The 23,017-nt window shown below is 49.3% G+C and overlaps 1 long non-coding RNA gene across 8 annotated transcripts in view; it reads left to right on the forward strand.

Annotated features, from left to right (window-relative positions):
• Positions 1 to 15,125, forward strand: part of LOC144733818 (uncharacterized) — a 32,224-nt gene extending 17,099 nt beyond the window's left edge. For 3 of the 8 annotated variants that reach the window (XR_013588407.1, XR_013588403.1, XR_013588408.1), the window contains one exon: positions 13,868 to 15,125. This is a non-coding gene — a long non-coding RNA (uncharacterized LOC144733818). Of the gene's footprint in view, positions 1 to 7,899; positions 8,484 to 9,014; positions 9,110 to 9,473; positions 9,548 to 10,956; positions 11,029 to 11,585; positions 11,656 to 11,858; positions 12,020 to 13,075; positions 13,197 to 13,867 lie in introns of those variants that run through there. The other 5 variants (XR_013588402.1, XR_013588405.1, XR_013588404.1 and 2 more) reach the window with 5 other exon arrangements.
• The last annotated feature ends 7,892 nt before the right edge of the window (positions 15,126 to 23,017 follow it).

Here is a 23,017-nt window from a genome sequence, read left to right on the forward strand (position 1 = left end):
TTGTGTATGAAGGGGAGTAGATCTCTAAACGTTTGTAAACAGCTCTTTGATTGGGGTAGACCTGCCTCAGCAGCTTTCCCCCTCTTTTTTCACCTGATGATGATTGCTTGTGTTTTGATCAAAACGTCGTGATAGCGTTTCTTTTTTTTCTATCTCCGTGGCTTTACTGAAAGACCCAGTATTATTCGTAATAATGTTTTTTGGGTGAGATCGCGTTATTATAAATGTGTTGCAACCCTCCACCACCCGACACAGCCAATCAGTAAAAAAATGTGTCTCGTTAACAAAACGTCAATTAGTTACTTGAGCCCAGTGGTGGGTTTGAAGAGTGAAACCACGATATTTAGAATTTGAGTATGACGTTTTGCTGGTCATTACATCCAGCATCTTCAGGCGATTTGCCAGAATAGTGAAGCCATCCCCACCTGCTTCCGGCCTTAAATAGTGCATGATGACGTCATCATTGTTGAATCTCATCAGGTTTCGAGATAAGAGGTGGGGGGCGGGTATTGCAGTTATGTAATAGATCAGTAATCGGCCACTTAGCACTCTATAAGGAATTGCAATATGTATTGTGTATTACTTAATAATAGCTTCCAGGCTTCACTGAGTATAGCTATCACAGCGGTTGAAATTATTTGTATTCTCAATTTTGATTGATTCTCTAATTAGTCTTGGCCAGTAATAATTAGTTTTGCATAACACTTCAACGTTATCAAAATCAATTGAATGTCCTTGTTAGTAAGCATGCTCTGCCACTGCTGACAGCTGTGTTTGGGAGAATTTAACGTTCCTTTGGTGTTCTTTTAGTCTTACGCTTATGTTACGTCCCGGCTGTCCAATATAGCATTTACTGCATAAGCAATTGATCCGATATACACCATCTGTTGATAACTTTGGTAATTAATCTTTAGTACAAGACACTATTTTTTGAGTTTTGTGTACCGTACCAAATCTCACTTTAAAGTTTTGCTTTTGCAAAACACGGGCTAATTTTTCAGTAACACCCGAGATATATGGTATTTTAATTGTTTTGATAATCTGATCACTTTCAGCAGTATTGTTGTTCGGTCTTGGTTTTGCATTCACTGCTCTGTTAATTTGAGCATTATTTTAGCCATTCGGTCGTAGTGCTTCTTTAACATGTTTAATCTCTCTCCTTAGACTTTCACCATCTGACACTGTTTTTGCCTGATGTATGAACGTCTTGATGAGAGAGGATTTCTGTGCTGGGTGATGATGCGAATCTGTATTCAGATAGGCATCAGTGTGCGTTCCCTTTCGGTAGATGATGTGTGTTTTTTTACCATTTTTACCGCATCCAAGCAAAGTATCCAGGAAGGGGAGTGTGTTGCTCACCTCCATTTCCATGGTGAACTGGATACCTGGGTTTTGTGCATTGAGATGATTTAAAAATTAATTAAGTGTATCTTTACCATGTGGCAAGACAACCAAAGTGTCATCGACATATCTGAACCAAAAGGATGGTTTTAATGTACTTGAGGTAAATGCTCTTGTTTCAAAGTTTTACATGCACAGATTTGCTATAGCAGGAGACAAAGGATAGCCCATTGCTGCTCCTTCCTTTTGTCTAAAGAAGTCAGCTCTCGAAAAGAAATAAGTGTTATTTAGACAATGGTCAGCTAGTTTTGGAATATCTTCTGGTAAACCTGTCTTCTTTACTAGTGTATCAAGTAATGTAAGTGACTTGTTAACTGTAACCTTAGTAAATAGAGAAAAATACATCAAAACTCATCAGAATATCATTAGGTGAATATGTGTGAAGGGGAGCAGAGTGAATGAGAGTTGACAGGCAGGATGATGTGTGGAGGGGAGTAGAGTAGGGTAAGTGGGGAGAGACAGGTGAGTTTGTGGAGGAGAGTAGAGTTGGATGAGAGGGGAGAAAGGCAGGTGAGTGTCTGGAAGGTAGTAGAGTGAGATTAGAGGGGAGAAACAGTTGAGTGTGTGGACTCAAGTGAAATGAGAGGGGAGAGACAGGTGAGTTTGTTAAAGGGAGTAGAGTGAGAAGAGGGGAGAAACAGGTGAGTGTGTGGAGCAGAGTCGAGTGGGATGAGAGGTAAGATACAGTTTTGTGGAGGGGAGTCTAGTGGGATGCAGTGAGGGAAAAAGTATTTGATCCCCTGCTGATTTTGTACGTTTGCCCACTGACAAAGAAATGATAAGTCTATAATTTTAATGGTAGGTTTATTTGAACAGTGAGAGACAGAATAACAACAACAAAATCCAGAAAAACGCATGTCAAAAATGTTATGAATTGATTTGCATTTTTATGAGGGAAATAAGTATTTGACCCCCTCTCAATCAGAAAGATTACTGGCTCCCAGGTGTCTTTTATACAGGTAACAAGCTGAGATTAGGAGCACTCCCTTTAAGAGTGTGCTCCTAATCTCAGCTCGTTACCTGTGTTAAGTAGTTGTTGCTGTTGTAGACGGAGGTACTCGGAGACGGAGGTGAGTTAGGGGCTTCCGCCAGGGTTTATTAACAGGTATCACTATAAGGGTTCCCTCTTCACCCCTTCCACTATCCCCGTTCCTCCAGTGACCCCGCTTACGTCACGGGGTCTCCCTTAAATACCCTCTGAGGCGAGACGTCACGTGCACTGCCCGGCGCGTGCGACCCCACGTCCCGTGATGTCACCGCACCGGACAGCGCACGCGACGCCACCACTCTCCTCTACTCCTCTACATTACCCCCCCCCCGTGAAAAAAAACAGCCGACCCGGCTGCAAGCACCCCGCAAGCGGGGCCCCACACCGGACCGAAGACCGAATATTCACGAGTTCGTGTGCCTGAAGGTATAACCGGCTGCTAGAAACTAAACCTTAGGGCAGCACGGTCCCTCAAGCAGAACAGCAACAACAAAAAACAAAACAAATAGACCCCGAAGGCCTCATCCGCCGGATAGCGCCGAACGGGCGCCAGGGCTGGGCCCGCTGAACGGCCATCAGGGCCGTCACCGGAGCCGCATCCCCCTCGAGCGGGTATGCGCTGCTGGCCCGCTCCTCCGTATGATGTCCGCCTCCCGTGCAGGTGGCCCGTCAGCGGGCAACAGGCCCACCGCCGTGGCCTCCGGCGACCGGGGGGTCTCTGTCGGCCTCACTCGGGAGGGGCCTGGGGGCACACACACAGGTCGGACGTCACCTCTGTCAACGAGACCCGGCCGGTCAGGCACGCCGGACACATCATCAGCCGGCCGCTCCGGAATTGGGGGTGGATCCCCCAGGGTAGATGGAACATAACGTTTGAGCCGGGACGGGTGCACTATCCACTGCCGGCGACCGAACCGAATCCGGACGCATTGCGGCCGGCGGACCTCCACAACCTCCACGGGGCCCTGCCAAGGGCGATGCAATTTGGCCGATGTGTCAACGGGGACCTGGGGACAATGCAGCCACGCTTTTTGACCCGCTATCCACGGGAGGCCAGCTGCCTGGTGTTTGGGCAGCCGCTCATTAGCCGCCTGCCGGCTTGCGGAATTCTCGGCAGCGGCCTGTCGCGCCTCGCGCAGCCGGTCAAGCGCGACCTTCAAAGGGGTCGGCACCGCCGACCCCTTCTTGGAGGAGCCAACGTCCATCTGGACGTGCACCGGGGGCTCCGGTTCCCTACCGTACATCAAATAAAAAGGCGAAAATCCCGTGGAGGCATGAGGGGCCAACCGATACGCCGCCAAGACCCCCGGGACGAACAGGTCCCAGTCTGACTGGGACGTGTTCACCTGGTGGCACAGCATGGATGTAAGGGTGCGGTTCAAGCGCTCTACCATCCCGTCTGACTGGGGGTGGTAGGGCGAGGTGCGGATTTTCTTGGTGCCAAGGAGGTCACACACCTCCTTGAGCAACCTAGACGAGAAATTCCGCCCCTGGTCAGTCAACAATTGTTCTGGCGCGCCCTTGTCAAACACGTACCCCTGGACGAAGGCCTCGGTGATAGAAGAGGCCAACTGATCGACCAAAGGCCATGCCATGGGCCAACGTGTGAGGTACTCAACGCCCACCAAGAGGTATTTGTGGCCCCGTTGGGATGCAGGGAATGGCCCCAAAATGTCGAGCGCCACGAGCTCATTAACGCGAGAAACCCGGATGGACTGCAGCGGGGCCCGGTCCCGGACAACTGGGGCCTTCCTCCGCGCGCAGTCGTGGCAACCCTTTAAAATCAGTGCCACGTCACCCTCAACACCCGGCCAGTAATAGTCCCGCTTAAGGGTCAATAAGGTCTTGTGGTAGCCAAGGTGCATAAGCTTCTCGTGAATGGCTCGGGTTAATTTACCACGCAGGCTAGTGGGCACAACCACACAATAGCGTTCCAATTGGGCATCCCAACGCATGAGCAGTCCGTCATGCACGGCGATCTCCGGGGCAGCCGACGAAGCTGAGCTCCGGGCCTTATGTCCGACACGGCGCCGTAGCTTCAGCAGAGAGGAATCCTCCATCTGCAAGCCGGACCATACCTCCCGGGGAAGTCCAAGGCCGAAATCCGCGGGCGACGCCGCACCTGGAGGGGTGTCCGCCTCGGCCGACGCGACCAACTGGGCCGCGGCGTCCCCTGGGGCCTTGCAACGGCTAGAGCCCAGGGCGCAAGCACACCCACCGCCTGCCGGCAATCGGGATAAACCGTCCGCATTTCCATGCTGTGTCCCCTTCCTGTGGATTACATCAAAGGGGTAATCCTGGAGCACTTCGAGCCAGCGAGACAGCTGACTCGAGGGCTGACTAATCTTCAGCGAATATTGCAGGGCCGCGTGGTCGGTTCGGACCGTAAACAGCCTACCGTACAAATATGGTCTATACAACTGAACAAAATAAACTATGGCCAAAAGTTCCCTCCGGGTCACACAATATCGCTGTTCCGTCGAGGACAGAACGCGACTGCCATAGGCTACCACCCTCTCAACCCCGTCGACCACCTGGGCCAGGACAGCCCCAATTCCCGTGTCGCTGGCATCGGTATCGAGCAGGAAGGGTTTCGTAAAATCCGGGTACCCCAAGGGCGGCGCATCCGCCAAGGCCGTGCGAAGCGCCGCAAAAGCCGCCTCCTCCTCCGCGCCCCAGTGAAACCTTTGGCCTTTGGCGGAAAGGGCGTGCAGTGGCTTCGCAATGGTCGCAAAATCGCGGACAAACCGGCGATAGTACGATGCGAAGCCAACGAAGCTACGCACCTCCGCGACAGATGTGGGAGTCGGCCACGTCCGGACACAAGCCGTTTTATCCGGGTCCGTGGCGACACCTGACGTGCTAACAATGTGTCCCAAATACCTCACCGATGGTTGTAGCAAGTGCAGCGGCTGAGAGTGCGCGGGGCTCTGCCGTGCTGTGGGATGAGGGCCTCTGCTCACCACAAGTGCTGGAGAACAAAGATGCAATGGACTCAGCACTGGCCCAGGCGAGGCCTGTGGGTCTGGCGGGGCACAGGAGGGAGGATCTGCACGCGGTGGAGCTCGCCAGGGGCCCGCTCGGCTACGGCTTCACGGTGGTGGCGCGTGCCCCGTGCCTGGTGAACTGCGTGCTACCAGGAGGCCCCGCCGACGTGGCCGGCCTGCGTGCCGGAGACCAAATCGTGGCCATAAACGACAAAGATGTGTCCTGCGCCAGCCATCACGGTGTGGTCGCCCTTATTGGGCAATCCCTCCACACTCTGAAGTTAGTGATGGCACAACATTACAACAAACCACATGTTCTTTCAAACAATGAGACATCCCCCTGCAAATACAGAGAATCATTTGAAATGGATGGTGTACTTAAAGGTGCTCCCATATTGCACAAGATGGAAAACAACCATGGCTTCATGACAGACGAGCGCCTGCCTCCTGCCCACAGGGCCCAGTCGCTGGTTTATCCCATTGTGGCGGTCCCACACGCAGGCTCAGGTGATGGAGGCTGCGAGCTGCCATCTCGGTGGGAAGGGACCGATGACCCTGATGATTCACTGTCGGGGGATGTTGACCTCTTAAGCGTTAAAATGATTGTGTGCTATTTGGGGTCAGTGGAGCTACCTTCGTTTGACATGGACGCAGAGGTGGAAGTGTTGTCCACCATACAGTCGTGTTTACAGCGCCTTCGTACCAAGCACAGGATCCATTCCCTTCTGCTCATGAAAATCCTCCAGGACTGCATTCAGTTGTTAAGTAGTTGTTGCTGTTGTAGACGGAGGTACTCGGAGACGGAGGTGAGTTAGGGGCTTCCGCCAGGGTTTATTAACAGGTATCACTATAAGGGTTCCCTCTTCACCCCTTCCACTATCCCCGTTCCTCCAGTGACCCCGCTTACGTCACGGGGTCTCCCTTAAATACCCTCTGAGGCGAGACGTCACGTGCACTGCCCGGCGCGTGCGACCCCACGTCCCGTGATGTCACCGCACCGGACAGCGCACGCGACGCCACCACTCTCCTCTACTCCTCTACACCTGTATAAAAGACACATGTTCACAGAAGCAATCAATCAAATCAGATTCCAAACTCTCCACCATGGCCAAGACCAAAGAGCTCTCCAAGGATGTCAGGGACAAGGTTGTAGACCTACACAAGGCTGGAATGGGCTACAAGACCATCGCCAAGCAGCTTGGTGAGAAGGTGACAACAGTTGGTGCGATTATTCGCAAATGGAAGAAACACAAAAGAACTGTCAATCTCCCTCGGCCTGGGACTCCATCCAAGATCTCACCTCGTGGAGTTGCAATGATCATGAGAACGGTGAGGAATCAGCCCAGAACTACACGGGAGGATCTTGTCAATGATCTCAAGGCAGCTGGGACCATAGTCACCAAGAAAACAGTTGGTAACACACTACGCCGTGAAGGACTGAAATCCTGCGGCGCCCGCAAGGTCCCCCTGCTCAAGAAAGCACATATACATGCCCGTTTGAAGTTTGCCAATGAACATCTGAATGATTCGGAGGACAACTGGGTGAAAGTGTTGTGGTCAGATGAGACCAAAATGGACCTCTTTGGCATCAACTCAACTCGCCGTGTTTGGAGGAGGAGGAATGCTGCCTATGACCCCGAGAACACCATCCCTACCGTCAAACATGGAGGTGGAAACATTATGCTTTGGGGGTGTTTTTCTGCTAAGGGGACAGGACAACTTCACCGCATCAAAGGGATGATGGACGGGGCCATGTACAGTCAAATCTTGGGTGAGAACCTCCTTCCCTCAGCCAGGGCATTGAAAATGGGTCGTGGATGGGTATTCCAGCATGACAATGACCCAAAACACACGGCCAAGGCAACAAAGGAGTGGCTCAAGAAGAAGCACATTAAGGTCCTGGAGTGGCTTAGCCAGTCTCCAGACCTTAATCCCATAGAAAATCTGTGGAGGGAGCTGAAGGTTCGAGTTGCCAAACATCAGCCTCGAAACCTTAATGACTTGGAGAAGATCTGCAAAGAGGAGTGGGACAAAATCCCCCCTGAGATGTCTGACCTCTGTGATTGCCAACAAGGGTTTTGCCACCAAGTACTAAGTCATGTTTTGCAGAGGGGTCAAATACTTATTTCCACCTTTATTATTCAGGCACTTTGTTATGCTGCTTTTGATGATCAAATCGATATTCCAAAAGCACTTTCTTCTGCCCTAATTGTCTTTATTTCATACTTTTATTCACAATTCACCTTCAATTACCACACCTCCGATTAGCACAGTTGACTTTGAATGGTGCAAAAGAAGTTCAACATACATACGTACACATGGTATTATTTATTTTTCTTGGCAAATTCAGAAGAAGAGAGAAGAGCTGAGGATTATCATTACATCTGCTCCTCTTAATGCATAGGTTTGAGTTGATTGCGTGGTTGATGCTAGCGTGGCTTTAAAATCCATGTATCGATGCCGTGCTATTGCATGTGATGAGCAGGCAGTGTTGGTTTTCAGTGCTATGGTTATACTGACCCATGCTGCTTTGTTCCCATTCTGATTGTTGGTCAACTCTGACTAAAAGTAGTCGGTAACTTCCGATGTATCAACATGAGCGTTAATTTTGTTGGTTACCGAAAGCCTGTGGAATTTACGTAAAGTCTTATTCTGTGGATTTAATTTAGTTGATTACTTATTTTAATGACTAAATGAAACAGATGATGGGTTGGCTAAAATGTTGCAGGTTATTGTAGACTATTACTAAAAGAGTGAAATGCTGACGAAATCAACACTGATCATCACCAACCTCAGGAACACAAAGGCCTCGCTACTGCTTGGTGCACCAGCCACTGCACGGTCTCTCTAGTGGAGGCCCTTCTGCCAGCAGTGACGCGAGCAAGTAATTGTAGAACTGCACCATTACTTTCTACTTTTAATCCAGAAATTCCAAAGCTCTTCAACCACAAGTACACGAGCACCGTCCTAGCCGTGGAGAGATGTTATACAAGTACAGATGACTTCCCGACGATGTCTGCTTCTGCCCAGGCTAGGGGCACTTTGAGACCACGTGGAGTGACAGGCTCACGGGCTGAACTCGTGCAAGTCCGATCCAAGTGTCACAGGTAAACATACCGGGTTGACTAGCAGTTGCAGTTACCTGGGTTCCCAACTATGTCAATGCAGTGGTTTGTAACCGTTCGTTGTAATTTTGTTTGCAATTCACCTTAAATTAGCACACTTTTCTTTAGTACGGTTGGCTAGATCAGTCTCTGAGTGCGGAGGAGTGCAACATTCCTTCCCATACAGATGGAACAGGTGGCGTCAAGATTTGTGTTGTGCTGCATTCTAACACACATTTGTGTGATCTACCAACTCTTGCCTCCACAGTACTGGATCACAGGCTTGCGCCACCTCCACCTGGCTGAAGTGCAAAACCAATTGTAATGTGAAATGTTGCATGACAACTCTTATCTCATTGCTCCTGTCCATCTCTTGTCATCGTCATAACCGAGGGTTGATGCCCAAGGACGATGCTCCTCATCTTTCGTGATCTTCAGGCTCTCTCATGGAGAGTCCCATCTAACTGTTCACATTTTGCCACCAACTGATCAGTTCCTCCCTCTTCCCCGTTTCCTTTCCATTTTTCTTTGCAGAGTTATCTTCATCAAATCCCCAGCTGACCCAGGATATTTCCCACATTGCCAACTTTCTCATTATCTGCTCTTACCCGTGGACAAATACAGATAAGGTGAAAATTTAATCACAGATAATTGGATTTTAATCTTGATTTGAAGCTTTCGTGACTGCAGGAATCCATATGCTTTGGTTCTTTCGGTAAAGCCACGTAGGTAGAAAATTTTAATCAAAAAAATAATATATCACAACGTTTCGACTGCAACACAAGCGGTCGTCCTCGGGCAGAAAAAATAATCCTGCAGTGGAACTGCTGAACCAGCACTTGTGTTGAGATCGCAACGTCGTGATATATTATTATTTTTGTTTTATTTTTCTACCTACGTGACTTTACTGAGAGAACCAAAGAATTGGATTTTAGTCACTATTCCCAATGTGTGTGTTGTGTGTCTTGTTTTCCGCTCTGTCTGCATGAGCAGGAGATGCCAACCCCGTGTATTGTGTCCGGTTTCTTCACCAATGCTGCCAAACTGCACCACCGTGAATCTTACAGGTGCAGTTTCTCCACACTGCCTCATGTTTTAATATGACGAAGTGGTCATGTGCCTTATGGGTTATTGAGATTATCACGAAGGTTAGAGAGGTGAGACTTTGATGGTTTGTGTTGAGAAGAGACAAAGAAGGTGTAAGGGAAATGTGCTATGGAGATGCTACCGATGCAGCACAAAAGGAGTAGAGGGTGACCGAGGGGGAGATGGGAGGCTGCGGTGACACGAGACACGACGGTGGATTTGACGAGAAAAGAGGCACGGAATGGAAGTTCACGGAGAAAGGAAATAGAAGCAGCTGACCCCATGCAATAATGGAACGTTTGGCTTAGAATAAGAAAAGTTGGTTGTGTGGTTCAGGGCAATCAGAATGGCTATGTCCTACATGAAGTGATGAGCACTGCTGAGATCCTGGATGAAGAGGGGTATCTACCTGTTGCTCTGAAAGAGTTCACAATGGCCAGAGTCAGAGACACTACGCTGGCACTGTTGAGACCTGAGATTGGATCCTTGGTATTTTCTGGGGTTTTTTCAGGGGTTTGAGTGTACTTGTGTAGAAATTGGCATATGTGTTGCAGGAGGCTAGTGGCTACAAATCCAGCGACCTAAGTTTGATTTCGTGCCATGGCTCGCATCAGTGATGAGTGATATCTGAACCAATTCGAGTCTCCTATATGTAGACTCAGCTCCAAATAAGTACATGCTTCAGTGTGTATTAACATCAGCAAAGGGAGCTAGGCTTGGAACTGGCCCCACCACCCCCTTGTGCACATTGCCAGTCTTAATAGGCACATGCCAGCAGCACTTGCCAGGCATGTGCCAGGCAGCCTGTATAAACTGTGACTCTGTGTTTTTGTTTTGTGTGTGAGAGTACGTATGTGTGTAGTGGTGGGGAGTGGTATTGTAGCGGTTAGCGAGCTGCACTATGAACTTGGTGACCCGAGTTCGGTCCCGCTCATGGCTAGTACCAGTGACGATTATCCGAACCGGTCTTCGGCCTCCTCTATGTCGACTCAACCTGAAATCAGTACCTGGTGCGGTGTGTAAACATAACCACTTGGGAGACCAAGGCGGCCGGGCGTGGTGCTGGCCACCCAGCTCCTAGTATGCCAGCCGGACTTCATGGGTTCTTGCAAACACCACTTGTTCCAAAAGTTTGGTAAAGGCTATATGGGGTGTCTTTGTATGTGTACATGCTTCTGGGTCAGTGTGTTTTGTCAGATAAACTGATCTAACAGTGCTGAGATTCTTCATGCTGTCCCCAGCTTTGACTGTCTCACTGGGTTCATCATGGCCATGTTGGAGACGTGGACAATTTCATGCAAATGTGCGTGTTATATATTTTTTGTTTGTTATTAATGGCAGTAGACGTCTGTTGACTAGTACTCTGTTTTTCCACTTTTTCGTGAAACAGGACGGTAGGAGATGACTTTGAGCCCCACATCCACACCACCTCCGTGCTCAATGCCGAGGAGCCACTGTAGTGGTAATAAACCCGCAATGTTTTTTATTTGTAAACCTGCATTTTTTTCCATATTTTCCGAATTTACCGCGATTGTGCTCTCGCTATCATGTCATGGATCCCCAAGTATTCATTCGTGTCTTACAGAGCAATACAAGCCTTGTTTTAGATCATAGCCCAATGAATATGATGTCACAGAGCTACTTTGTATCCTTTAATTGACCTTTCGTCCACATAGTAAAGGGCAGGACTTGCCCACCCGTTTCTCATATGAGAGTAATATTAGTCGTGCAGAATTACAGTAAATATGATGCATTATTTTGTGCAGTCAATGACAACCGGAATGAGACCATTAACTCACTCGATTTGAGAACCCGCTTTAATCACAGGCAGCTGCCTGGATTCAAACTCAGGTACTCGGTGGTGCCATTTCGGTGCTCTGGCCTCTAAACACCCACATGTTAAATACATAAGCAACCTTTTTAATTACCAACATTCTTTGAACACTTTGCCAAAACAATTGGGATTGTGGAGCTGTGGCACAGTCATAACGTTGCTTTTTCTCATGCCTCTGCTGGCAGAAATAATTCCACAAGAGGATGCTCGTGTGAGAGCCCCTTTACAAAGTATTTAGTCTACTCTTCCACACTGGTAAGATGTTTTACTGCTTGGCAGATAGGCAGGGGAATATAAGATTACTTGACCATTTGTTTCAACTGCTGTGTCAGAGGGTCGAACGAGCAACCTCTCTGTTGCCAGGCCAGCGTGCTAGGCATTGCACCACAGCAGCCCCCTCCAGTATTTAATTCTAAACGAGGGTCACTATCTGCGTGCTTTTGTGCACACGCGTTTAGGTGGTGTTGAACGAGATGGTACAGATGTCTCGCTTCTTCGTGAGGAAAGTGACGGCACTGGAGCCGGCCTGGCTCACGAGACGCGCTCCGCGCTTCTCCTGGCAGAGGCCTCATTGTCGCCACTGCGCTCCGGTGACACTCACCGGGCCACGGTTCATTTGGTTCGTGAAATTGGTGACGAAAACAAACGTCAACAAAGTGATTTTTTTTTATTTCATGCAAAAATAATGGGAGGTCGAAAATCATCAAAAAGGGTGGTGACCGCCTAGCAGTCGTGCGTTTGCCGCTTATTACGAAGGTGCACGGTTAGAATCCAGCGGCTGCTCGGATTTAATACTGCGGGTTTTTTAGCTGTAAACATACACTCAGTCTGCTTCAGAGTAGACATTAAAGATCCCGTGACGTCATTCGCAAGGTTAGGCCATTGTGTGGCGGCATCATGAGCCATGTTATTCTCATGAGAAATTGTGCCTGAATGATTCAATTGGGGATATACATAGCAATCGTAACCCCCTCCTGTGCAAACCTGGCAAGACTCTTCTGAAAAATAGTCGATGTGCTCAATGACGCTTTGCTGGGTAAATCAGCATGATAACCACTGTGACATGAGCCTGTGAACCAGTGGTTTGTAGTTGAGGTTTGGTGGATTTTGGGGAGATGGAGCTATCGTGTTTGCTGGGGGCACGCGCCTGCAGGGTGATGGGATGGTACCTGTAGGATTTGGTACAGCAAGTATGCTTGACATACAGTACGTTGCATATCCGTCCTGATCAATTCACCGGCCACACCCAGTGCAGCATCTTTGCATGTTTTGACTGTCATTGCATATGCATTTTCGGTCACATATCCAAACGTTTCACCGATCTGCCTATACCACACTCCCCAGCAAGTCGGATATGCGACGTAGTACTGAATGACTTAGCTTGAGTGTTATCCTGTGGTTTCTGTGGGCTTTCTCGTGTTCATTTCCACACATATAATATTCAAAGGGGCAGATTGCAAACAAACACATTGAAATGAAATGTTTTCCTGTTTAAACACAAAATAAGTTTGTACAAAATAAGTGAATATCATGTTTAAATACTGCTTGCAATGTATATATTGTAGGAAGATTACTCTTACAAAATGTTTTGTTGCACTATATCCATAACAAAACTCTACTATTAAGAAAACATGTGGTCATCCGTCGTGAAACATTACTGTATGCTCTCAATCAGCAGCCATGATGGTCACTGATCAAGGCTACTTACCACCCTGCACTGTCCTGTGATGCCAGGACCCGTCCCCTGCACACAGCCCATCTCATCGTTCTATTTCTACCATGGACAACTTCCTGTGGCGAGTTTTCTCCCCACTGAGTATATTACAACGTTGCAAGACCCATGCTGCAAATTTACATCTAAAATCCAAGCACATACACTTTCATATGAAGTGTAACCTTCTGGCTATAGACAGGAGCAAATGTTAGGAGTAGATTTAGGGGTAGGGATAGTATGGTTATGAGTATTAGTTATAATAATTGTGCCTTGTATGTATCCAAAGTAAACCATAAGAGAGGGCCAATATAGGTTTGTATTAACTTAAGGCTGATTTGACCTAGGGGAGACCTAGTATAGGTTGACTAATTTAAGGCTGAGTTGACCTAAAGGTGAAAGCAAGTTTCCTAAATTCACGGTGCCTGTCCACCCAGCAGTAAAATAGGTGCACTGCAACGAGTTGATTGGCAATATGCATGTGGTGAGGTAAAGTGTGGGTACTTCCTTTCCAAGACGCCTGGCCATCTTGAAAGATAAGTTATAATCCTCGAGGAGCTCTCCAGAGCTCCCCCAGTTGAGTTCCTTCTGCTGGCAGTAGTGCGAGCAATCAGCTGCATGTTGATATTTCTGAGATGAGCACTTACACTAAAACAATGTTAAGTTAAATGTACTTAATTTCACATTTCAAAAGAAAATTTGTGACCAAAGATGGAATTTGACTCATCGCCAATATTTGTTTTGTGATGCTGGCAGATTCGTATGTGGACGTCTCCGATTCCAAACAGTATTCCTCTTCTGTGAAGATGTGGACGACGGACTTGTCCGAGACCCACATTCTCCACCGAGGACCACACGCGCTGCACACGAGCCGCGTGTCGAGTGAACCCCAGCAGCGACGTCTCGATGTTCCTGCCTGCCCACTGAATGACACCTAGCAGCGCTACAACACTGGATTAGAGTTGCAGTGCACAGTAGTGAAGAGGCGTGTCTATAAACTTCGTAAATGGAGAGACGGTAGCGCCGACATTTTAAGCTGCTTAAAACATGTCTTACTGGTAAATATCAATAAAAGATTATTTGGGTCTTTTGGTAAAGCCACGTAGATAGAAAAAATAACAATAGAATAGCAATTTTGCCGTCTCAAGGGGGATGCGATCGCCCCCATCGCCTCACCCTTGGATAGAACCCGCACGATTGGCGTGATCACAAAGGTGTACAGCATGCGCTGGACATCTTAAAAGTGTTCAGCAGCCAGTCAATGCAGACGAGGGCTCACATGTTTCTCTGCAGCAGGGCTCGGTGCAGCTGCACGTGACCCTTACGTCATTCTGGTTCCTTCAGAGGCTTGTCCACCTGAACCACTTGACAGTGGAGAGACTGAGATGGGGAAGCAGGGAGCATCTGTTTTAGTAAAGGAGATGGTATCCAACACAGTCCCTACATGTGTGTACTGATTGCTACCTTAAAGAAAGTCTCGTGGTTTAAAAATGGAAGATGTTGCTCACGCACAATTCCCTCTTTCTGTTCTATGTGGAAGAGGATGATGACGGCTCAAGATATCTGTTTTTGAAAGATGTTACATCCAGGAGCTCCAGCATTAACAGTATTTAGAACTGCTTTTTGTACTTCTTTCCCGGCACTTATTAAGCATGGTTGGATATGTATGGTGCGAAAGACGTTCAACATACGTCCAGCAACCTGCTGTGTCAGGATATTTCTTCAAACTCAGCCAAAAAAGTCAATAGTGCAGACTGTCAGTTGAGTCGTAACAAATTATTAAGAGTTATGAATGTGGATTGTGATACATTCCAACGTATTTGCATATTTTCAAATAGTATAAATATCCTATGGTTTGCATCTTGATAGCTTTGTGCAACCCCTTAGTGAATTTGACTGATTTTGAATAAGGCAAGTCTTTAAAGGCAACACAATTTTGTACAAAATTGTATTTAATATAAGATCATGTTTTGTGCAGTCCTTGTGGTACAGTACACGAGTTGGGGGAATCCTTGCATGTCTACATGTCTGTGTCAACCATACGTATGCGCATTATCTGGCAATTGCTGCCCACTGAGCAAAAGTTGCAGATCCTGCTGCTGAACCTGGAGCATGCTACTTCAGAAATAGCGCCTTGCCATTGGCCCCACAAAAACAAAGCACCGGCCTGGGTATTTTATGGCATCACATGCTCCCCTCCATTAACTCCTCAAGTGATGAGATAGTTGTGGGGAGAGTAGAGAAGTCTGTACTTGGGCAGTGTGCGTATGACCACCTCTGGTTTGGCAGCCGAGGTCTTGCTCTAAATCAGTCGAGCGACTTTTCATCAGCTGTGTAACGCTATGTAGAAGCTACCTGGCTTGTTGATACATACAAAGCTCCGGGTCTTCTCGGTCACAGTTATGCCCTCTATGCTTGTGAAACGTGTAGCCCTCTTAAAGGAACATCTGCGCTACTTTTAAACATTTAGGATAGCCATACGATCTATTCTGGATTTAACCAGACTGGATTGTGCAAGGAACTCGCAGAACCTTGGAAGATCTGGACACTTCCATCGGTGACATGTAGCCTGCATACATAGCCACTGCATGCCAGCTTCTGTTTGGCCGGATAGGGCTAAACGGGTGTGGCATATACTAGAGAGATGGAATACAGTGGTACAGAAGGATGCGGAGTTGATTGGACTTGCCGATTACTGGTACCAGCGGTGTTAAGATCAGCCACTGTAGGAAGTTCGTGAAGGACGCTGCTGCGGAGTTGGAGGCAGTCGCCCTCCAGCGCCAACTAGCAGAGCGCTATACGGCTAAAACCCAGAAGGTTAACAGTTGTGACCACGATGTATTTTCCCGTCCGTCATCTCAGCCCATGGCACCTGGGTATGTTCTGTAACCTGCCAGCGGATCTTGAACACTTCGTTTGGCCAAGTGCACTTATCATTACACAAGCGCCGTGGTTATGGTCACCGCCATCTAGTGGTGAATGGCGGTAGTGCATTCATAAGTGGCCACGTGACCATCGCTCGAGTCGATGGGCGTGGCCTTTGTTCACCACGCCCCCTTCCTTACGACGTCACGCGTCGCCTAGCAACTAAAGGCACAACAAGTGGCGGCAGCGGTGGCGGAGGCAGCACGAAGTCTTCTCTCCCAGCACGGAGTCGTCTCGCCGCACGGACGTGGTTTTAAGCTCTATCGACATTCGAGACGACAGCCATCCGAGTGGCGGAGCAGATTCGGGTTAGTGATTCGGGTCAATTTGAAGGCGACATCAATTACAAGTAGGTTAAATTTGCGCTACGACTGCGACTTGTCACGTACGAATATACATCTAAATTCTGCTACACCGCTTAACCACGCCATTTGCTATGGCCGGCCGTTAGGGACGCCGCCGTTAAGGCGGGACCGACAGGGTCCGTATGTTGTGTTTTTTGTGTTATGTCTACTCGTGGTTCCGCTACAACGTTTCGTAGTGACTCCAGCGCTTCTTAGCGTTTGGGCGTGAAGAAAGACCACGCCCCCTTTCTTATTACGTCACTCGCGGGTGACGTAATAAGGAAGACCACGCCCCCTTATTACGTTGCGCTCGGGTGTAAAGGTAGGTAACGCCCCTTTACGGCACGCTGCGAGTAAAGTAATGAAGGGGGCGTAGTTGACCACGCCCCTTTTCCTATTACGGCACGCGCGGGTGAAGAAGGGTGCGTGACTAACCACGCCCCCTTGTTACGTCACGCGCGGGTGATGTCACCGCCAAGCAACGAATCGGCACAGTCGCGGCGGCAGCGCGACGTCTCTCAGCCTCTGGCCGCACTCACGCGGGTTTCGCGTCTACCGAGAGTCGAGACGACGGACGTCCGATGCGTGGCGGTGAGCAGATGCGGGTGAGTGCGGTTCGGGTCAAATTTAAGGCGACATCAATTTCAAGTAGGTTCAACTGCGCTCCGCCTCACGACTGCACTATACCACGCGACTATATTAACACGTTGTACACTTCCACCACAACCGCACAACTCTGGACCGCTTTACCACAACACTTGTTATGGCCAGCCCTTGCTAGGAATGCCGGCGCTAAGACTCGACCGACGGTCAACAGTTCGATTATGTCCCTATGTTATGGTCGTGTTTGTGTCACGTTCACTCGTGTGTGTCGCGTTCACTCGTGTGTGTGTGTGTCGCGTTCACGAGTGTGTGTGTCGCGTTCACGAGTGTGAGTGTCGCGTTCACGAGTGTGTGTGTCGCGTTCACGAGTGTGTGTGTCGCGTTCACGAGTGTGAGTGTCGCGTTCACGAGTGTGAGTGTCGCGTTCACGAGTGTGAGTGTCGCGTTCACGAGTGTGAGTGTCGCGTTCACGAGTGTGAGTGTCGCGTTCACGAGTGTGAGTGTCGCGTTCACGAGTGTGAGCGTCGCGTTCACGAGTGTGAGCGTCGCGTTCACGAGTGTGAGCGTCGCGTTCACGAGTGTGAGCGTCGCGTTCACGAGTGTGAGCGTCGCGTTCACGAGTGTGAGCGTCGCGTTCACGAGTGTGAGCGTCGCGTTCACGAGTGTGAGCGTCGCGTTCACGAGTGTGAGCGTCGCGTTCACGAGTGTGAGCGTCGCGTTCACGAGTGTGAGCGTCGCGTTCACGAGTGTGAGCGTCGCGTTCACGAGTGTGAGCGTCGCGTTCACGAGTGTGAGTGTTGTATATGTCGGGTTATGAAAAACTTATAAAAACGATACAAATTAAGTGAAGATTCGAAAAATGCGCAAATCTCTGTAATCTCTGGACTCAAGGATTAAAAAAACATAATTTTGAAAAAAATTTCACCTTCGTGATACTGATTCACATCGCCTGCGTAGTATGCTCTTTTAAATCGTAGGAGGTAATCTCGCGGATCCTCATCCACGCCCTGGGTCATTGATTTTACAGCATTAAACCCCTCAGACAGTGTTGAATATTCTCCAAACTTCCGAATCACTGCCAGGCTCAGTTTGAAATCATTCCTAACCTTGAATGGTAATGACTTTACCCATGGTATAGACTGTTCATGTAAATTTCTTTTCAGCAGACTCGCTTTCTCATCCCTTCTCCTCAGTCCTCTGATCATTGCCTCTGCTTCTACTGTTGCGATGCGAGTGTATATATCTCTGTTCTTATTGTGTGGATCACAATAGGAAATTCATATGAGAGCTTTGTCCATCAATTTCAGAGTTTTACTATCGAATGAGTATTCGGAAAGTTGGTCGTCATCAGAGGAGTCAGCGTCAGACGAGCTGTCACTGCAATTGTGGCACTGCTTAACATAACTCTTGCAGTGTATTTTGCCCCTGTGATGTGACTTGTGTTCTTTAGGTTTCCTATATTGGTCTCGTGACTCGTGCCTGTCGTGATGTCTGTGTCTGTCACCTGTGGTGCGGATTGTTTTGTGTTGGTGGTTTTTGCGTAGCCCGCGTCTCTCTGGAGAGGTGTCCCTTTGATCTGTGCTGTGTTGGGCATGTTTGAGTGGTGTGCGTTTTTCTAGAGAGCTGTCTCTGCTTTCCTGGTCGTGTTGCCAAGTTTCCGCCCTTTTTGCCTCTGCTCTTAGTGCAGCATATTCTGGCAACTTTCTTTTAAGATTTTGTCTCCCTCTGACTTCGGGGTTGTCGGTCTCCCTTTTTGCCTGCTGCATCTGTATTTCTCCATCCCTTCTCTCGCGTTGCGAGGGGGTTTGTTTGTTAAAGTTATTTTGATTGATAACCATACTTTCTGTGCGATTTGTCCCTGGACTATGTCCTCAAGAATGTGGTAGACTGCTACCTTCATATTTGTTCTGTGAATCAACGTCTGAGTTTCGCTGGTGTCGCGAGCACTGATTCCTTCATATTTACGAGGGTGTGAGGACATTTTACCTCTTCGATTAGAGACGGTTTCTCGCCTGTTTCCTTTCCGAAATTTTCCTCATTCCACAATCTCTGCCTGTCTGCCTGTGTGAGAAGGCATGAGTCCTGTCCTGCTTTTTCTGAAGTTTTTACATCGCGTTCGCCTTCGTCACATTTTATCCAGTCAAGTAGTTCCTCTCGACATGTCGTAGTGTCATCGATACAGCTCCCCTCCCATGTGTTTTTCTGCCTTGTCTGTTCTGTAGCAGACCAGCCTGTGTTTTAATACGAGTTCCCAGTATTCCGCAATCCATTCAAAAATTCCTATTAATCCTAGCATCTCATTTGTGGCAGAAGCTACTCTGGCATTCCACTTCAGAGCGCATATAAAACAATTGTATCACAGAATGTAGTCGGTTTGACTCGAGCTACTCTGGTATTCCGCTCCAGATTGCGTATATCTAACACAATTTTATAACAGGATGCAATCGGTTCGATATGAGATTATCTTAATCCCACTGTATTCGTTATACTCTGCTACTCTGGAATTTCGCCTCGGAGAGCATTTTAGTTTTTAGTTTTACGCCCGTTTACAATCACAGGGCAATGTTGAATCACAATACTCTGGTTAACACAACAGTGATTTGTTCCTTGGCTTGCACAAGTCCAAAAAGTTATAGAAAGTGGGGGGTAAATAGTTGATCTAAAAGGTTTCCGAAAATTGTCGACCCCCACCCCCTCAAAAAATATCTTTACCCCCACGTAGGTATATATACCTACACATCCTACATACAACAGAGGAAGTAGTATCTATTGACTCTGTAGCTGTATCGACTGACTGTACAGTAGTATCTACTGAGCCAGTAGTAGCCACTGACTGTGTAGTAGTATTTACTGACTAATAACTACTGACCATAGTAGTATTGACTGGGCCTACAGTAGTATCTACCGACTCTATAGTAGTAATGACTAACTGTATAGTAGTATCTGCTGACTCTAGTAGCTAGTCACCGTAGTAGTATGTACTGACTGTATAGTAGTATATACTGGCTGCAGCAGTATTGACTGACTAGTGGTATATACTAAATGTTTTAGTATCTACTAACTCAATATAGCATGATCTAGCAACTCGATAGCAGTATCTACTATCACTACAGCAGTGCATACCGACTGAGGTGGTACCTGTTATCACTACAGCAGTGCATACTGACAGTGGTGGCACCTGCTATGACTACAGCAGTGCATACCGACTTTGGTGGTACCTGCTATGATTACAGCAGTGCATACTGACTGGTGGTACCTGCTATGATTACAGCAGTGCATATTGTGGTGGTACCTGCTATGATTACAGCAGTGCATACCGACTGTGGTGGTACCTGGTTTCACTACAGCAGTGCATACCGACTGTGGTGTTACCTGCTATGATGACAGCAGTACATACTGTGGTGGTGGTGGTACCTGCTCTGATGAGAGCAGTACATACTGTGGTGGTGGTACCTGCCATGATTGAAGCAGTGCATACTGACTGTACTCATCACCCACCACTCACCACTCACCCTCACCACTAACCCTCACCACTCACCCTCACCCTTACTACTCACCACTCACCCTCACCACTCATTCTCACCACTCACCCTCACCACTCACGCTCACCACTCACCCTCACCACTCTCCCTCACCACTGACCCTCACCACCACCACTCACCCTATTCCCGTTTTAAAAACGTGCTTGCATGTCGCCAAGTATGCTTAACATTTCGAACAGACACACACATTCACAAATGTAGCTTTTTACATTTAACATACAAAACGTCAGCATGTACTGCTGTCATCATAGCAGGTACCACCACCACAGTCAGGGTGAGTGGTGAGTGGTGAGGGTGAGTGGTGAGGGTGAGTGGTGAGAGTGAGTGGTGAGAGTGAGTGGTTAATTGGTTAGGGTGACTGGTTAGGGTGAGTGGTGGTGGTGAGTGGTGAGCCTGAGTAGTGAGTAGTGAGGGTGAGTAGTGAGTGGCGAGGGTGAGTGGTGAGGGTGAGTGGTGAGGGTGAGTGGTGAGGGTGAGTGGTGAGAGTGAGTGGTGAGAGTGAGTGGTTAATTGGTTAGGGTGACTGGTTAGGGTGAGTGGTGGTGGTGAGTGGTGAGCCTGAGTAGTGAGTAGTGAGGGTGAGTGGTTAGGGTGAGTGGTTAGGGTGAGTGGTGAGAGTGAGTGGCGAGGGTGAGTGGCGAGGGTGAGTGGTGAGTGGTGAGCGTGAGTGGTGAGAGTGAGTGGTTAATTGGTTAGGGTGAGTGGTTAGGGTGAGTGGTGAGGGTGAGTGGTGAGTGGTGAGCGTGAGTGGTGAGAGTGAGCGGTGAGAGTGAGTGGTGAGCGTGAGTAGTGAGTGGTGATGGTGAGTGATGAGCGTGAGGGTGAGTGGTGAGTGGTGAGGGTGAGCGTGAGTGGTGAGCATGAGTGGTGAGCATAAGTGGTGAGTGGTGAGCATGAGTGGTGAGGGGTGAGCGTGAGGGGTGAGTGGTGAGGGTGAGTGGTGAGCAATGAGGGTGAGTGGTGGTGGTGAGGGTGAGTGGTGAGGGTGAGTGGTGGGTGAGTGAGTGAGAGTGAGGGGTGAGTGGTGAGGGTGAGTGGTGAGGGTGAGTGGTGAGGGTGAGGGTGAGTGGTGAGGGTGAGTGAGTGGTGAGCGGTAAGGGTGAGTGAGTGGTGAGCGGTAAGGGTGAGTGGTGATGGTGAGTGGTGAGTGAGTGGTAAGGGTGAGTGGTGAGTGAGTGGTAAGGGTGAGTGGTGAGGGTGAGTGGTGAGGGTGAGTGGTGAGGGTGAATGATGAGCGGTGAGTGGTGAGTGGTGACGGTGAGGGTGAGGCGTGAGTGGCGAGGGTGAGTGGCGAGGGTGAGTGGCGAGTGGTGAGGGTGAGTGTGAGTGGTGAGGGGTGAGTGAGTGGTGAGGGTGAGTGGTGAGCAGTGAGGGGTGATGGTGAGTGGTGAGGGTGAGTGGTGACGGTGAGTGGTGAGTGGTGAGCGGTGAGGGTGAGTGGTGACGGTGAGTGGTGACGGTGAGTGGTGAGGGTGAGTGGTGAGCAGTGAGGGTGAGTGGTGACGGTGAGTGGTGAGGGTGAGTGGTGAGAGTGGTGAGGGTGAGTGGTGAGGGTGAGTGAGTGGTGAGGGGTGAGGCGTGAGTGTGAGTGGTTAAGGTGGGGCGTGAGTGGTGGTAGGGAGGGGTGAGTGGTGTGTGTGAGTGGTGAGCGGGAGTGGCGAGTGGTGAGCGGTGAGCGGTGTGGGGTGAGAGTGGTGTGAGTGGTGAGGGTGAGTGTGAGTGGTGAGGGGTGAGGCGTGAGTGGTGGTAGGGAGTGGTGAGTGGTGAGTGGTGAGGAGTGAGTGGTGAGCGGTGAGGGTGAGTGGTGATGGTGAGGGTGAGTGGTGATGGTGAGTGGTGAGCGGTGAGGGTGAGTGGTGATGGTGAGTGGTGAGCGGTGAGGGGTGAGTGGTGAGTGAGGGGTGAGGAGTGAGTGGTGAGGGTGAGTGGTGAGTGTGCGTGGTGAGTGGTGAGGGTGAGTGGTGTGAGTGGTGAGCGGTGAGGGAGTGGTGAGAGTGAATGATGAGCGGTGAGGGGTGAGGGTGAGTGGTGAAGGTGAGGGTGAGTGGTAAGGGTGAGGCTTGAGTGGTAGGGGTGAGTGTGAGTGGTGAGGGTGAGTGAGCGGTGAGGGTGAGTGTGAGTGGTGAGGGGTGGGTGAGTGGTGAGCAGTGAGGGGTGATGGTGAGTGGTGAGGGTGAGTGGTGACGGTGAGTGGTGAGTGGTGAGCGGTGAGTGGTGAGCGGTGAGGGAGTGGTGAGGTTGAGTGGTTAGGGTGAATAATGAGTGGTGAGGGTGAGCGGTGAGGGTGAGGGTGAGGCGTGAGTGGTGAGGGTGAGTGGTGAGAGTGGTGAGGGTGAGTGGTGAGGGTTGAGTGGTGAGGGTGAGTGGTGAGGGTGAGTGAGTGGTGAGGGTGAGTGATGAGCGGTTAGGGGAGATGGTGAGTGGTGAGGGGTGAGGGGTGAGTGGTGAGGGGTGAGTGTGAGGTGAGAGTGGTGAGTGGTGAGTGGTGAGCG

This window comes from Lampetra planeri, chromosome 48 (assembly GCF_965212315.1).
Source record: "Lampetra planeri chromosome 48, kcLamPlan1.2.h2, whole genome shotgun sequence".
NCBI lineage: Eukaryota > Metazoa > Chordata > Hyperoartia > Petromyzontiformes > Petromyzontidae > Lampetra > Lampetra planeri.